General features: G+C 41.3%; 1 protein-coding gene across 2 annotated transcripts in view; it reads right to left on the reverse strand.

The window, feature by feature from the left end:
- LOC135724139 (T-lymphocyte surface antigen Ly-9-like) overlaps positions 1 to 15,255 on the reverse strand; it is a 29,227-nt gene extending 13,972 nt beyond the window's left edge. For both annotated transcript variants that reach the window (XM_065244472.1, XM_065244471.1), the window contains exon 1: positions 15,176 to 15,255. The gene's annotated coding sequence lies outside the window, so the exon portion shown is untranslated. The remainder of the gene's footprint in view (positions 1 to 15,175) is intronic.
- Between the last annotated feature and the right edge of the window lie 474 nt (positions 15,256 to 15,729).

A 15,729-nucleotide genomic window follows, 5' to 3' on the forward strand; every position in this document is an offset into this window, starting at 1 on the left:
GTTGCCAGCTGGTGGCGCTATAACAATAAGTGACTATTGACATGTAGATGTGTTCAGTCCACGACTCTTATTAATCATGTGAAGTTAGGGAAAGATCGGACATTGCATAATCAGTGTAAACATGTCACTTCCTGTTGCCAGCTGGTGGCGCTATGACCATAAGTGACTATTGACATGTAGATGTGTTCAGGTCAGGACTCTTATTAATCATGTGAAGTTTGGGACAGATCGGACACTGTATGCCTGAGTTCCAGCAACCTGTTTCATAGCGAAACATCAAACTTTGGCTGTCCGAAACAGACACAAATTTTAATATAGAATCAAATCCTTTGCAATTTAGCATCACAAAGGCCTTAAGATGACAATCACCAAATATGAAGATGATCCGACTAAAACTGTTGGAGGAGTTAGTTAAAGTATGACTGCTGGAAATGAGAAAAACTGAGCCAAAATCTGAGAAATAATTCAAAATAGCTGACTTCCTGTTTGGTGTAGGGCATTGCTCTATGAGACTTTTTTGTAGGGCTTGTAATAATACATGAGCATACCGAAATTCGTAATTGTAAGTTAAACACAGTCCAAGGGCTGCTTCATTCAATATTTGAAAGTGGCGCTAAAACATGTTCCTTCAGGTTGCCAGCTGGTGGCGCTATGGCTATAAATGAAAATTGTTATGTAGATGTGTTCAGGTCAGGACTCTTAGCAATCATGTGAAATTTGGGACAGATCGGACATTGTATGCATGAGTTCCAGCAACTTCCTGTTTCATTGGAAAACATCAAACTTTGTCGGGCCAGAACCGACACAAATTTTTATGTAGAGTCAAATCCTTCGCAATTTAGCATCACAAAGGCCTTAAGATGAGAATCACATGTACATGTACACCACATGTAAATTTTCATCACTCTTGACATCTCTGCAAAATTTCATGAGTTTTCGAGTATGTTTAGGCCCTCTAAAGCCCCGCTGAAGTCGGAGAAGAAAAAGAAAAAAAAAATAATAAATATAGCTGCAAGCAGCAATGGCGGGCCCTCGCACGTTTTTTTACCGCTACACGGTGCGTCCGAGAAAACGATGCACGGTGGGCAAGGGCATCAAGTGGGTAAATATCAGTGGGCTATTTAATGTTGTTACTGACCCATTTGGGGACTGTAGGTAAAAGAAACCCCACATTTTAGACAAACGGGGGCACTAGTGAGCCACTTAAGAGACACGCCTATGTGTGACCTGTTTGTGCACACTTAACAGCCGACAACTCTGATGTGTGTGCCAACTTTAAGGTTAATCTAAGCAGGCCAAGAGCCCTAAATATGCCTGAAATAAAAGTAAAGTTTGGGGCATTGCCATGGGAACAGCTTTCGAGATATCAAAAATCCCTTCGCAATTTATCATCTACTATGCCTCAGCATCATGGTGACCAATTTTGGTGTCAATTGCATGATTATTCTAGAAGGAGTATTTAAAAGAACATCGTCGTCAACTGAAAGGCTTAAATATGCCTTTAAAATGAAAGTAAAATCTGACACGTTGCCATGGGAACAGCGTTTGAGATATCAAAAATCCCTTCGCAATTTATCATATACAATGTCTCAGCATCATGTTGACAACTTCTGGTGTGAATCACATTATTTCCTCAGGAGGAGTATTTAAAAGTTTACTGCATGCAGATGTAAGGTTTAAATATGCCTTTAAAATGAAAGTAAAGTTTGACAGGTTGCCATGGGAACAGCGTTCGAGATATCAAAAATCCCTTCGCAATTTATCATCTACAATGTCTCAGCATCATGTTGACAACTTCTGGTGTGAATCGCATTATTTCCCTAGAAGGAGTATTTAAAAGAACATTGCATGCGACTGTCAGGCTAAAATAAGCCTTTAAAATGAAAGTAAAAAGTTTGACGCGTTGCCATGGGAACAGCGTTGGACATATCAAAAATCCCTTCGCAATTTATCATCTACAATGTCTCGACATCATGTTGACCACTTCTGGTGTCAATCTCATGAATATTCTAGAAGGAGTATTTAAAAGAACATCGGCGTCACCTTAAAGGCTTAAATAAGCCTTTAAAATGAAAGTAAAGTTTGACGCGTTGCCATGGAAACAGCGTTTGACATATCAAAAATCCCTTCGCAATTTATCATCTACAATGTCTCGACATCATGTTGACCACTTCTGGTGTCAATCTCATGAATATTCTAGAAGGAGTATTTAAAAGAACATCGGCGTCAACTTAAAGGCTTAAATAAGCCTTTAAAATGAAAGTAAAGTTTGACGCGTTGCCATGGGAACAGCGTTTGAGATATCAAAAATCCCTTCGCAATTTATCATCTACAATGTCTCGGCATCATGTTGACCACTTCTGGTGTCAATCTCATGAAAATCCTAGAAGGAGTATTTAAAAGAACATCGCATGGAACTGTCAAAGAAAATCCACCTTTGTGACTGACACACTTCCTGGTGCCTTGTGGTGGCGCTATACCCGGGAGTCACAATAGGCACATCGATGCGATCGGAATCTTCAGACGAACAAACACACCACGTGTCATCACAATAAGACATTTTTTGCCTTTGATATTAGACACTTCCTGTTTCTCTGATGTCGCCATAAATTTGTCGCCTCGCCATGGCAACACCGTTCAAGATATCAAAAATCCCTTCGCAATTTAGCAAGTCCAATGTCTCGACATCATGTTCACCACGTTTGGTGTCAATCGCATGCATCCTCTAGGAGGAGTATTTAAAAGTTCAAGGCATGCATTTTTTAAACAATCCAAAATAGCCGACTTCCTGTTGGGCGGAGCTTAAATGTTAGAGGGCGAAAGTTGTTCGGGTCGATGAGATCTATATGCGTACCAACTCTCGTACATGTGCGTACATGTTTGCCCGAACTGCGCAACAATGTTTGTTTTTGCATTACAGGGGGCGCTACAGAGCCCCCGTGCCACGCCCGTGTTCCAGCCTTTGCCCGGTCGCAATGACGGACGACTTTTACGTGTGTGCCAAATTGCAAGAGTTTTCGAGTATGTTTAGGCACCCAAAATGGCCAAAAGTGTTAAAAAAAATAAAAAAAAAAAAAAAAAATAAAATAAAAAAATATAGCTGCAAGCAGCAATGGCGGGCCCTCGCACGTTTTTTTTACCGCTACACGGTGCGTCCGAGAAAACGATGCACGGTGGGCAAGGGCATCAAGTGGGTAAATATCAGTGGGCTATTTAATGTTGTTACTGAGCCATTTGGGGACTGTAGCTAAAAGAAACCCCAGACTTTAGACAAAAGGGGGCGCTAGTGAGCCACTTAAGAGACACGCCTATGTCTGACCTTTTTGTGCACACTTAACAGCCGGAAACTCTGATGTGTGTGTCAACTTCAATGTTAATCTAAACAAGTCAAGAGCCTTAAATATGCCTGAAATAAAAGTGAAGTTTGCGGCATTGCCATTGGAATGGCAATCGAGATATCAAAAATCCCTTCGCAATTTATCATCTACAATGTCTCGGCATCATGTTGACCACTTCTCTTCTCAATCGCATGAAAATCCTAGAAGGAGTATTTAAAAGAACATCGCATGGAACTGACAAAAAAATTCACCTTTGTGACCTACACACTTCCTGGCGCCTGGTGGTGGCGCTATTCCCGGGAGTCACAATAGGCACATCGCTGCGATCGGAATCTTCAGATGAACAAACACCCCGCGTGTCATCACAATAAGACATTTTTTGCCTTAGATATTAGACACTTCCTGTTTCTCTAAATTCGCCATAAATTTGTCGCCTCACCATGGCAGAACCGTTCGAGATATCAAAAATCCCGTCGCAATTTATCATCTACAAGGTCTCGGCATCATGTTCACCACGTTAGGTGTCATTCGCATGAATCCTCTAGGAGGAGTATTTAAAAGTTCACCGCATGCATTTTTGAAACAATCCAAAATAGTTGACTTCCTGTTGGGCGGAGCTAAAATGTTTGAGTGCGAAAGTTGTTCGGGTCGATGAGATCTATATGCATACCAACTCTCGTACATAAGCGTACATGTTTGCTCGATCTGTGCCCCAATGTTTGTTTTTGCATTACAGGGGGCGCTACAGAGCTCCCTTGCCACGCCCATATTCCAGCCTTTGCATGAGCCTGGTGGCACGTGACTTTTACATCTGTGCCAAATTTCTGTTGTTTTCGAGCATGTTAAGGCACCCAAAGTGCACGCCAAGAGCTTAAATATGCCTGAAAATGAAAGTAAAGTTTGACGTGTTGCCATGGGAACAGCGTTCGAGATATCAAAAATCCCTTCGCAATTTATCATCTACAATGTCTCTGCATCGTGTTGACCGCTTTTGGTGTCAATCGCATGAAAATCCTAGGAGGAGTATTTAAAAGTTCACCACATGCAACTGTCAAGAAATCCACCTTTTGTGACTGCCACACTTCCTGGTGCCTGTTGGTGGCGCTATACCCGAGACTCAAAATAGGCACATCGATGCGATCGGAATCCTTGGCCGAACATACACACTGCAATTCATCCCAATAAGACATTTTTTGCTTTAGATATTAGACACTTCCTGTTTCATTGAATTCGCCATAAATTTGTCGCCTCGCCATGGCAACACCGTTTGAGATATCAAAAATCCCTTGGCAATTTAGCAAGTCCAATGTCTCAGCATCATGTTCACCACGTTTGGTGTCAATCGTATGAAATCCCTAGGAGAAGTATTTAAAAGTTCATGACTGACATACTTCCTGGCGCCTGGTGGTGGCGCTATACCCGGGAGTCACAATAGGCACATCGATGCGATCGGAATCTTCAGACGAACAAACTACCCGCATGGCATCACAATAAGATATTTTTTGCCTTAGAAATTAGACACTTCCTGTTTCTCTAAATTCGCCATAAATTCGTCGCCTCGCCATGGCAGAACCGTTCGAGATATCAAAAATCCCTTCGCAATTTAGCAAGTACAATGTCTCGACATCATGATCACCACGTTTGGTGTCAATCCCATGAATCCACTAGGAGGAGTATTTAAAAGTTCAACGAATGCATTTTTTAAACAATCCAAAATAGCCGACTTCCTGTTGGGCGGAGCTTAAATGTTAGAGGGCGAAAGTTGTTCGGGTCGATGAGATCTATATGCGTACCAACTCTCGTACATGTGCGTAAATTTTTGCCCGATCTGTGCATCAATGTTTTTTTTTGCATTACAGGGGGCGCTATAGAGCCCCCGTGCCACGCCCGTGTTCCAGCCTTTGGATTTCTGCGATGACGGACGACTCTGACATCTGTGCCAAATTTCAAGAGTTTTCGAGTATGTTAAGGCCCCCAAAAAGTCCAAAAGTGTTAAAAAAAATAAAAAAAAATATAGCTGCAAGCAGCAATGGCGGGCCCTCGCACGTTTTTTTACCGCTACACGATGCGTCCGAGAAAACGATGCACGGTGGGCAAGGGCATCTAGTGGGTAAATATCAGTGGACTATTTAATGTTGTTACTGAGCTATTTGGGGACTGTAGCTAAAAGAAACCCCACATTTTAGACAAGCGGGGGCACTAGTGAGCCACTTAAGAGACACGCCTTTATCTGACCTTTCAGTGCACACTTAACAGCCGACAAATCTGATGTGTGTGCCAAATTTGAAGTCAATCTAAGCACACCAAGAGCCTTTAATATGCCTGAAATAAAAGAAAACTTTGACGCGTTGCCATGGGAACAGCGTTTGAGATATCAAAAATCCCTTCGCAATTTATCATCTACTATGCCTCAGCATCATGTTGACCACTTTGGTGTCAATCGCATGAATATATTAGAAGGAGTATTTAAAGGAACATCGGCGTCAACTGAAAGGCTTAAATATGCCTTTAAAATGAAAGTAAACTTTGACGCGTTGCCATGGGAACAGCGTTTGATATCAAAAATCCCTTCGCAATTTATCATCTACTATGCCTCAGCATCATGTTGACCACTTTTGGTGTCAATCGCATGAATATATTAGAAGGAGTATTTAAAGGAACATCGGCGTCAACTGAAAGGCTTAAATATGCCTTTAAAATGAAAGTAAACTTTGACGCGTTGCCATGAAAACAGCGTTTGAGATATCAAAAATCCCTTCGCAATTTATCATCTACAATGTCTCTGCATCATGGTGACCACTTTTGGTGTCAATTGCATGATTATTCTAGAAGGAGTATTTAAAGGAACATTGGCGTCAACTGAAAGGCTTAAAAATGCCTTTAAAATGAAAGTAAAGTTTGACGCGTTGCCATGGGAACAGCGTTCGAGATATCAAAAATCCCTTCGCAATTTATCATCTACAATGTCTCGGCATCATGTTGACCACTTTTGGTGTCAATCGCATGAATATCCTAAAAGGAGTATTTAAAAGAACATTGGCGTCAACTGAAAGGCTAAAATATGCCTTTTAAAATGAAAGTAAAGTTTGACGCGTTGCCATGGGAACAGCGTTCGAGATATCAAAAATCCCTTCGCAATTTATCATCTACAATGTCTTGGCATCATGTTGACCACTTCTGGTGTCAATCTCATGAAAATCCTAGAAGGAGTATTTAAAAGTTTCCTGCATGCAACAGAAAGGCTTAAATATGCCTTTAAAATGAAAGTAAAGTTTGACGCGTTGCCATGGGAACAGCGTTTGAGATATCAAAAATCCCTTCGCAATTTATCATCTACAATGTCTCGGCATCATGTTGACCACTTCTGGTGTCAATCTCATGAAAATCCTAGAAGGAGTATTTAAAAGAACATCGCATGGAACTGTCAAAAAAATCCAGCTTTGTGACTGACACACTTCCTGGCGCCTGGTGGTGGCGCTATACCCGGGAGTCACAATAGGCACATCGATGCGATCGGAATCTTCAGACGAACAAACACCCCGCGTGTCATCACAATAAGACATTTTTTGCCCTAGATATTAGACACTTCCTGTTTCTCTGATTTCGCCACAACTTTGTCGCCTCGCCATGGCAGAACCGTTCGAGATATCAAAAATCCCTTCGCAATTTAGCAAGTCCAATGTCTCGACATCATGTTTACCACGTTTGGTGTCAATCGCATGAATCCCCTGGGAGGAGTATATAAAAGTTCAACGCATGCATTTTTTAAACAATCCAAAATAGCCGACTTCCTGTTGGGCGGAGCTTAAATGTTAGAGGGCGAAAGTTGTTCGGGTCGATGAGATCTATAAGCGTACCAAGTCTCGTACATGTGCGTACATTTTTGCCCGATCTGTGCATCAATGTTTTTTTTTGCATTACAGGGGGCGCTACAGAGCCCCCGTGCCACGCCCGTGTTCCAGCCTTTGGATTTCTGCGATGACGGACGACTCTGACGTCTGTGCCAATTTTCAAGAGTTTTCGAGTATGTTAAGGCCCCCAAAAAGTCCAAAAGTGTTAAAAAAAATAAAAAAAAAAAAAAAAAAAAAAATAATAATAAAAAATATAGCTGCAAGCAGCTATGGCGGGCCCTCGCACGTTTTTTTTACCGCTACACGATGCGTCCGAGAAAACGATGCCCGGTGGGCAAGGGCATCAAGTGGGTAAACATCAGTGGGCTATTTTTTATGTTTTTACTGAGCCATTTGGGGACTGTAGGTAAAACAAAAACCCCACATTTTAGACAAACATGGGCGCTAGTGAGCCACTTAAGAGACACGCCTATATCTGACCTTTTTGTGCACACTTAACAGCTGACAACTCTGATGTGTGTGCCAACTTTAAGGTTAATCTAATCACGCCAAGAGCCTTAAATATGCCTGAAATAAAAGTAGTTTGCGGCGTTGCCATGGGAACAGCGTTCGAGATATCAAAAATCCCTTCGCAATTTATCATCTACAATGTCTCGGCATCATGTTGACCACTTCTGGTGTTAATCGCATGAATATCCTAGAAGGAGTATTTAAAGGAACATCGGCATCAACTGAAAGGCTTAAAAATGCCTTTAAAATGAAAGTAAAGTTTGACGCGTTGCCATGGGAACAGCGTTTGAGATATCAAAAATCCCTTCGCAATTTATCATCTACTATGCCTCAGCATCATGTTGACCACTTTTGGTGTTAATCGCATGAATATCCTAGAAGGAGTATTTAAAGGAACATCGGCATCAACTGAAAGGCTTAAAAATGCCTTTAAAATGAAAGTAAAGTTTGACGCGTTGCCATGGGAACAGCGTTTGAGATATCAAAAATCCCTTCGCAATTTATCATCTACAATGTCTTGGCATCATAATCGCCACGTTTGGTGTCAATCGCTTGAATATCCTAGAAGGAGTATTTAAAGGAACATCGGCATCAACTGAAAGGCTTAAATATGGCTTCAAAATGAAAGTAAAAAGTTTGACACGTTGCCATGGGAACAGCGTTTGAGATATCAAAAATCCCTTTGCAATTTATCATCTACAATGTCTCGGCACCATGTTGACCACTTCTGGTGTCAATCTCATGAATATTCTAGAAGGAGTATTTAAAAGAACATCGGCATCAACTTAAAGGCTTAAATAAGCCTTTAAAATGAAAGTAAAGTTTGACGCGTTGCCATGAGAACAGCGTTTGAGATATCAAAAATCCCTTCGCAATTTATCATCTACAATGTCTCGGCATCATGTTGACCACTTCTGGCGTCAATCGCATGAATATTCTAGAAGGAGTATTTAAAAGAACATTGGCGTCAACTGAAAGGCTTAAATATGCCTTTAAAATGAAAGTAAAATCTGACGCGTTGCCATGGGAACAGCGTTCGAGATATCAAAAATCCCTTCGCAATTTATCATCTACAATGTCTCAGCATTATGTTGACCACTTCTGGAGTCAATCACATTATTTCTCCAGGAGGAGTATTTAAAAGTTTACCGCATGCAGCTGTAAGGTTTAAATATTCCTTAAAAATGAAAGTAAAGTTTGACAGGTTGCCATGGGAACAGCGTTCGAGATATCAAAAATCCCTTCGCAATTTATCATCTACAATGTCTTGGCATCATGTTGACCACTTTTGGTGTCAATCGCATAAACATTGTAGGAGGAGTATTTAAAAGAACATCGCATGGAACTGTCAAAAAAAATCCACCTTTGTGACTGACACACTTCCTGGCGCCTGGTGGTGGCGCTATACCCGGGAGTCACAATGGACACATCGATGCGATCGGAATCTTCAGACGAACAAACACCCTGCATGGCATCACAATAAGATATTTTTTGCCTTAGATATTAGACACTTCCTGTTTCTCTGAATTCGCCATAAATTCGTCGCCTCGCCATGGCAGAACCGTTCGAGATATCAAAAATCCCTTCGCAATTTAGCAAGTACAATGTCTCAGCATCATGTTTACCACGTTTGGTGTCAATCGCATGCATCCTCTAGGAGGAGTATTTAAAAGTTCAATGCATGCATTTTTTAAACAATCCAAAATAGCCGACTTCCTGTTGGGCGGAGCTTAAATGTTAGAGGGTGAAAGTTGTTCGGGTCGATGAGATCTATATGCGTACCAAGTCTCGTACATGTGCGTAAATTTTTGCCCGATCTGTGCCTCAATGTTTGTTTTTGCATTACAGGGGGCGCTACAGAGCTCCCTTACCACGCCCGAATTCCAGCCTTTGCCGGGTCCTAATGGCCGACGACTCTGACATCTCTGCCAATTTTCAAGAGTTTTTGAGTATGTTAAGGCCCCCAAATTGCCCTGAAACGTAAAAAAAAAATAAAAAAAAAAAAAAAAAAAAAAAAAAAAATAATAAATCCGAGCAAAAACAATAGGGCTTCGCACCTTTCGGTGCAGGCCATTCTGGCCTGCTCCTCGGTGCTCGAGCCCTAATAAATATAGCTGCAAGCAGCAATGGCGGGCCCTCGCACGTTTTTTTACCGCTACACGGTGCGTCCGAGAAAACGATGCACGGTGGGCAAGCGCATCAAGTGGGTAAATATCAGTGGGCTATTTAATGTTGTTACAGAGCCATTTGGGGACTGTAGGTAAAAGAAACCCCACATTTTAGACAAACGGGGGCACTAGTGAGCCACTTAAGAGACACGCCTATGTCTGACATTTTTGTGCACACTTAACAGCCGACAACTCTGATGTGTGTGCCAACTTTAAGGTTAATCTACTCACGCCAAGAGCCTTAAATATGCCTGAAATAAAAGGAAAGTTTGTGGCGTTGCTATGGGAACAACGTTCGAGATATAAAAAATCCCTTCGCAATTTATCATCTACAATGTCTCAGCATCATGTTGACCACTTCTGGTGTTAATCGCATGAATATATTAGAAGGAGTATTTAAAGGAACATCGGCGTCAACTAAGAAGGCTTAAATATGCCTTTAAAATGAAAGTAAACTTTGACACATTGCCATGGGAACAGCGTTTGAGATATCAAAAATCCCTTCACAATTTATAATCTACAATATCTCGGCTTCATGTTGACCACTTTTGGTGTCAATTGCATGATTATTCTAGAAGGAGTATATAAAAGTTCACTGCATGCAACTGTAAGGCTTAAATATGCCTTTAAAATGAAAGTAAAGTTTGACACGTTGCCATGGGAACAGCGTTCGAGATATCAAAAATCCCTTCACAATTTATCATCTACTATGCCTCGGCATCATGTTGACCACTTTTGGTGTCAATCGCATGAATATCCTAGAAGGAGTATTTAAAGGAACATCGGCGTCAACTGAAAGGCTTAAATATGCCTTAAAAATGAAAGTAAAGTTTGACACGTTGCCATGGGAACAGCGTTCGAGATATCAAAAATCCCTTCGCAATTTATCATCTACTATGCCTCAGCATCATGTTGACCACTTTTGGTGTCAATCGCATGAATATCCTAGAAGGAGTATTTAAAGGAACATCGGCGTCAACTGAAAGGCTTAAATATGCCTTTAAAATGAAAGTAAAATTTTACGCGTTGCCATGGGAACAGCGTTTGAGATATCAAAAATCCCTTCGCAATTTATCATCTACAATCTCTCGGCTTCATGTTGACCACTTTTGGTGTCAATTGCATGATTTTTCTAGAAGGAGTATTTAAAAGAACATAGCATGGAACTGTCAAAAAAAATCCAGCTTTGTTAGTGACGCACTTCCTGGCGCCTGGTGGTGGCGCTATACCCGGGAGTCACAATAGGCACATCGATCCGATCGGAATCTTCAGACGAACAAACACCCCGCATGGCATCACAATAAGATATTTTTTGCCTTAGATATTAGACACTTCCTGTTTCTCTGAATTCGCCATAAATTCGTCGCCTCGCCATGGCAGAACCGTTCGAGATATCAAAAATCCCTTCGCAATTTAGCAAGTACAATGTCTCGGCATCATGATCACCACGTTTGGTGTCAATCCCATGAATCCACTGGGAGGAGTATTTAAAAGTTCAACGAATGCATTTTTTAAACAATCCAAAATAGCCGACTTCCTGTTGGGCGGAGCTTAAATGTTAGAGGGCGAAAGTTGTTCGGGTCGATGAGATCTATATGCGTACCAACTCTCGTACATGTGCGTAAATTTTTGCCCGATCTGTGCATCAATGTTTTTTTTTGCATTACAGGGGGCGCTATAGAGCCCCCGTGCCACGCCCGTGTTCCAGCCTTTGGATTTCTGCGATGACGGACGACTCTGACATCTGTGCCAATTTTCAAGAGTTTTCGAGTATGTTAAGGCCCCCAAAAAGTCCAAAAGTGTTAAAAAAAATAAAAAAAAAAAAAAAAAAAAAAATAAAAAATATAGCTGCAAGCAGCAATGGCGGGCCCTCGCACGTTTTTTTTACCGCTACACGGTGCGTCCGAGAAAATGATGCACGGTGGGCAAGGGCATCAAGTGGGTAAATATCAGTGGGCTATTTAATGTTGTTACTGAGCCATTTGGGGACTGTAGCTAAAAGAAACCCCAGACTTTAGACAAAAGGGGGCGCTAGTGAGCCACTTAAGAGACACGCCTATGTCTGACCTTTTTGTGCACACTTAACAGCCGAAAACTCTGATGTGTGTGTCAACTTTAATGTTAATCTAAACAAGTCAAGAGCCTTAAATATGCCTGAAATAAAAGTGAAGTTTGCAGCATTGCCATTGGAACGGCGTTTGAGATATCAAAAATCCCTTCGCAATTTATCATCTACAATGTCTCGGCATCATGTTGACCACTTCTCGTCTTAATCGGATGAAAATCCTAGAAGGAGTATTTAAAAGAACATCGCATGGAACTGACAAAAAAATTCACCTTTGTGACCTACACACTTCCTGGCGCCTGGTGGTGGCGCTATTCTCGGGAGTCACAATAGGCACATCGATGCGATCGGAATCTTCAGACGAACAAACACCCTGCATGGCATCACAATAAGACATTTTTTGCCTTAGATATTAGACACTTCCTGTTTCTCTGAATTCGCCATAAATTTGTCGCCTCACCATGGCAGAACCGTTCGAGATATCAAAAATCCCTTCGCAATTTATCATCTACAAGGTCTCGGCATCATGTTCACCACGTTAGGTGTCATTCGCATGAATCCTCTAGGAGGAGTATTTAAAAGTTCACCGCATGCATTTTTGAAACAATCCAAAATAGCCGACTTCCTGTTGGGCGGAGCTAAAATGTTTGAGTGCAAAAGTTGTTTGGGTCGATGAGATCTATATGCATACCAACTCTCGTACATGTGCGTACATGTTTGCTCGATCTGTGCCCCAATGTTTGTTTTTGCATTACAGGGGGCGCTACAGAGCTCCCTTGCCACGCCCATATTCCAGCCTTTGCCTGAGCCTAGTGGCACGTGACTTTTACATCTGTGCCAAATTCCCGGTGTTTTCGAGCATGTTAAGGCACCCAAAGTGCACGCCAAGAGCTTAAATATGCCTGAAAATGAAAGTAAAGTTTCACGTGTTGCCATGGGAACAGCGTTAGAGATATCAAAAATCCCTTCGCAATTCATCATCTACAATGTCTCAGCATCATGTTGACCACTTTTGGTGTCAATCGCATGAAAATCCTAGGAGGAGTATTTAAAAGTTCACCACATGCAACTGTCAAGAAATCCACCTTTTGTAACTGCCACACTTCCTGGTGCCTGTTGGTGGCGCTATACCCGAGACTCAAAATAAGCACATCGATGCGATCGGAATCCTTGGCCGAACATAAACACTGCGTTTCATCCCAATAAGACATTTTTTGCTTTAGATATTAGACACTTCCTGTTTCATTGAATTCACCATAAATTTGTCGCCTCGCCATGGCAACACCGTTTGAGATATCAAAAATCCCTTCGCAATTTAGCAAGTCCAATGTCTCAGCATCATGTTCACCACGTTTGGTGTCAATCGTATGAATTCCCTAGGAGAAGTATTTAAAAGTTTATGACTGACATACTTCCTGGCGCCTGGTGGTGGCGCTATACCCGGGAGTCACAATAGGCACATCGATGCGATTGGAATCTTCAGACGAACAAACTACCCGTATGGCATTACAATAAGATATTTTTTGCCTTAGATATTAGACACTTCCTGTTTCTCTGATTTTGCCATGAATTTGTCGCCTCGCCATGGCAGAATCGTTCGAGATATCAAAAATCCCTTCGCAATTTAGCAAGTACAATGTCTCGGCATCATGATCACCACGTTTGGTGTCATTTGCATGTATCCCCTAGGAGGAGTATTTAAAAGTTCACCGCATGCATTTTTGAAACAATACAAAATAGCCAACTTCCTGTTGGGCGGAGCTTAAATGTTAGAGGGCGAAAGTTGTTCGGGTCGATGAGATCTATAAGCGTACAAAGTCCCGTACATGTGCGTACATTTTTGCCCGATCTGTGCATCAATGTTTTTTTTTGCATTACAGGGGGCGCTACAGAGCCCCTGTGCCACGCCCGTGTTCCAGCCTTTGGATTTCTGCGATGACGGACGACTCTGACGTCTGTGCCAAATTTCAAGAGTTTTCGAGTATGTTAAGGCCCCCAAAAAGTCCAAAAGTGTTAAAAAAAAAAAAAAAATAATAATAAATTCGAGCAAAAACAATAGGGCTTCGCACCTTTCGGTGCAGGCCATTCTGGCCTGCTCCTCGGTGCTCGGGCCCTAATAATAATCCGAGCAAAAACAATAGGGCTTCGCACCTACGGTGCAGGCCATTCTGGCCTGCTCCTCGGTGCTCGAGCCCTAATAATAACTCCTTGAAGAACAATAGGGTCCTCACACCCCGGTGTGCTCGGGCCCTAATAAATAACTGTCAGGTCGAGGGCAAGAGAAATAATAAACAAAGAGTGTATGTCATCTCAGATAAGAAGTGTTGATTGTCACAGTTTAAAAAAATTGAGTCAGATGCTAGAGGGTCAGAAAAAAATGATCTTTGAATACATGCTGATGTGTTTTGATTGTCTGAACTTTGTTGGCTCGAGGTAATAAAGTCATTTTTGTTTGGCACCCGGAACCTTTGCTCTTGAGTTTTTCTTATGAAGATTTAAGCTAAGACTTTTTCCCACTAAATATTTGGTGACCCCGATTGAAAATTGGAAATGAGGCTGTGAAGCAGAGTCTTGGTGTTAAAATTTCAGGGGCCTCATTTATCAACAATGCGTTGAAAATGTTCTGTTTTGGCCTACGAATAAAATGTAGTATGTGCGTAAGTATAAAATTCGCAGACCACACAACAGTGGTTGGCCTAATAACAGGAGGAGATGAGTCAAAAGGGATGAGGTCCAGGCACTGTTCAAGTGGTGTGGCAAAAAAAAAATATGGAGCTGAAAGCCAAATTGAGTAGGAGGAAAAGAATGTTTTAGTCCCACTCCAGATTAATGGCGACGAGGCAGAGCGGTTTCCACTTTCAAGTTCCAGTTTTCCAAATTGAAAGTCCCAGCAGAGGTTACACTTCCTGAGACTACTCCAGAAAACTACTCTGCAGGGAAATCTGCTGGTGACCTTTTATCGCTCCATCATAGTGTCCTTGCATATTCCCTCACAGTTTGGTACTGTTAGGCAATATGAAAGGACACAGTTTATGATCTTATCATAACATACTTATTTTGTGATAATACCAGACTCCTTATAATCTACTGGAAATTTCTGAAGAATTTAAATGAATCAAATGTAACAATTTATAATACCAGACAGGTTCCAGCTTCAAATATCAATTAATGAATACAAACAGAATATGATTCAATTCCAAATATTTAAAATGATTAACAGATGCAAAAGTTAAAAAGTCATACCTTGCAGAAGACACTTTGGCTATAGAGCACTTCCATAATAGATATAACGCACACAAAGTGTGGAAAAGATTCTTGCTGAAGAATGCTCTATTTAATACAGACTGTTGTGTGGGAAGATTCTGACTACAGAATCACACGAGTCTCTTGAGAAGAAATCATAAATCAGGATTTGGTTGGTCAGGTTCTCATCAGAAAAAAGGTTTAAAACTGTACCCTCAAAGGTTTTGTACCTTTATGGGTATACAACACATTGAAATGTTGTACCTTTTGGGGTACAATATTATACCTTAAGCACTTATTTTGTACCTTTAAAGGTAAAGTTAAATGTAACATTTATCTGGTACAAAATTGGTCCTTAAGAGGTACACAATAGGTCCTTAAGGTATAATATTGTACCCCAAAAGGTAAAACATTTCAATGTGTTGTATACCCATGGACAATATAGTCAGTAGGCTGGTCTAAGGCATGAAACTCCAGAGCTCAAAATGAGTCCCACTTCAAGGCTTTAGAAATATATTGCATGCAAAAATGTCATTATTAAAGCAAAAGTATTT

This window comes from Paramisgurnus dabryanus, chromosome 24 (assembly GCF_030506205.2).
Source record: "Paramisgurnus dabryanus chromosome 24, PD_genome_1.1, whole genome shotgun sequence".
Lineage (NCBI taxonomy): Eukaryota > Metazoa > Chordata > Actinopteri > Cypriniformes > Cobitidae > Paramisgurnus > Paramisgurnus dabryanus.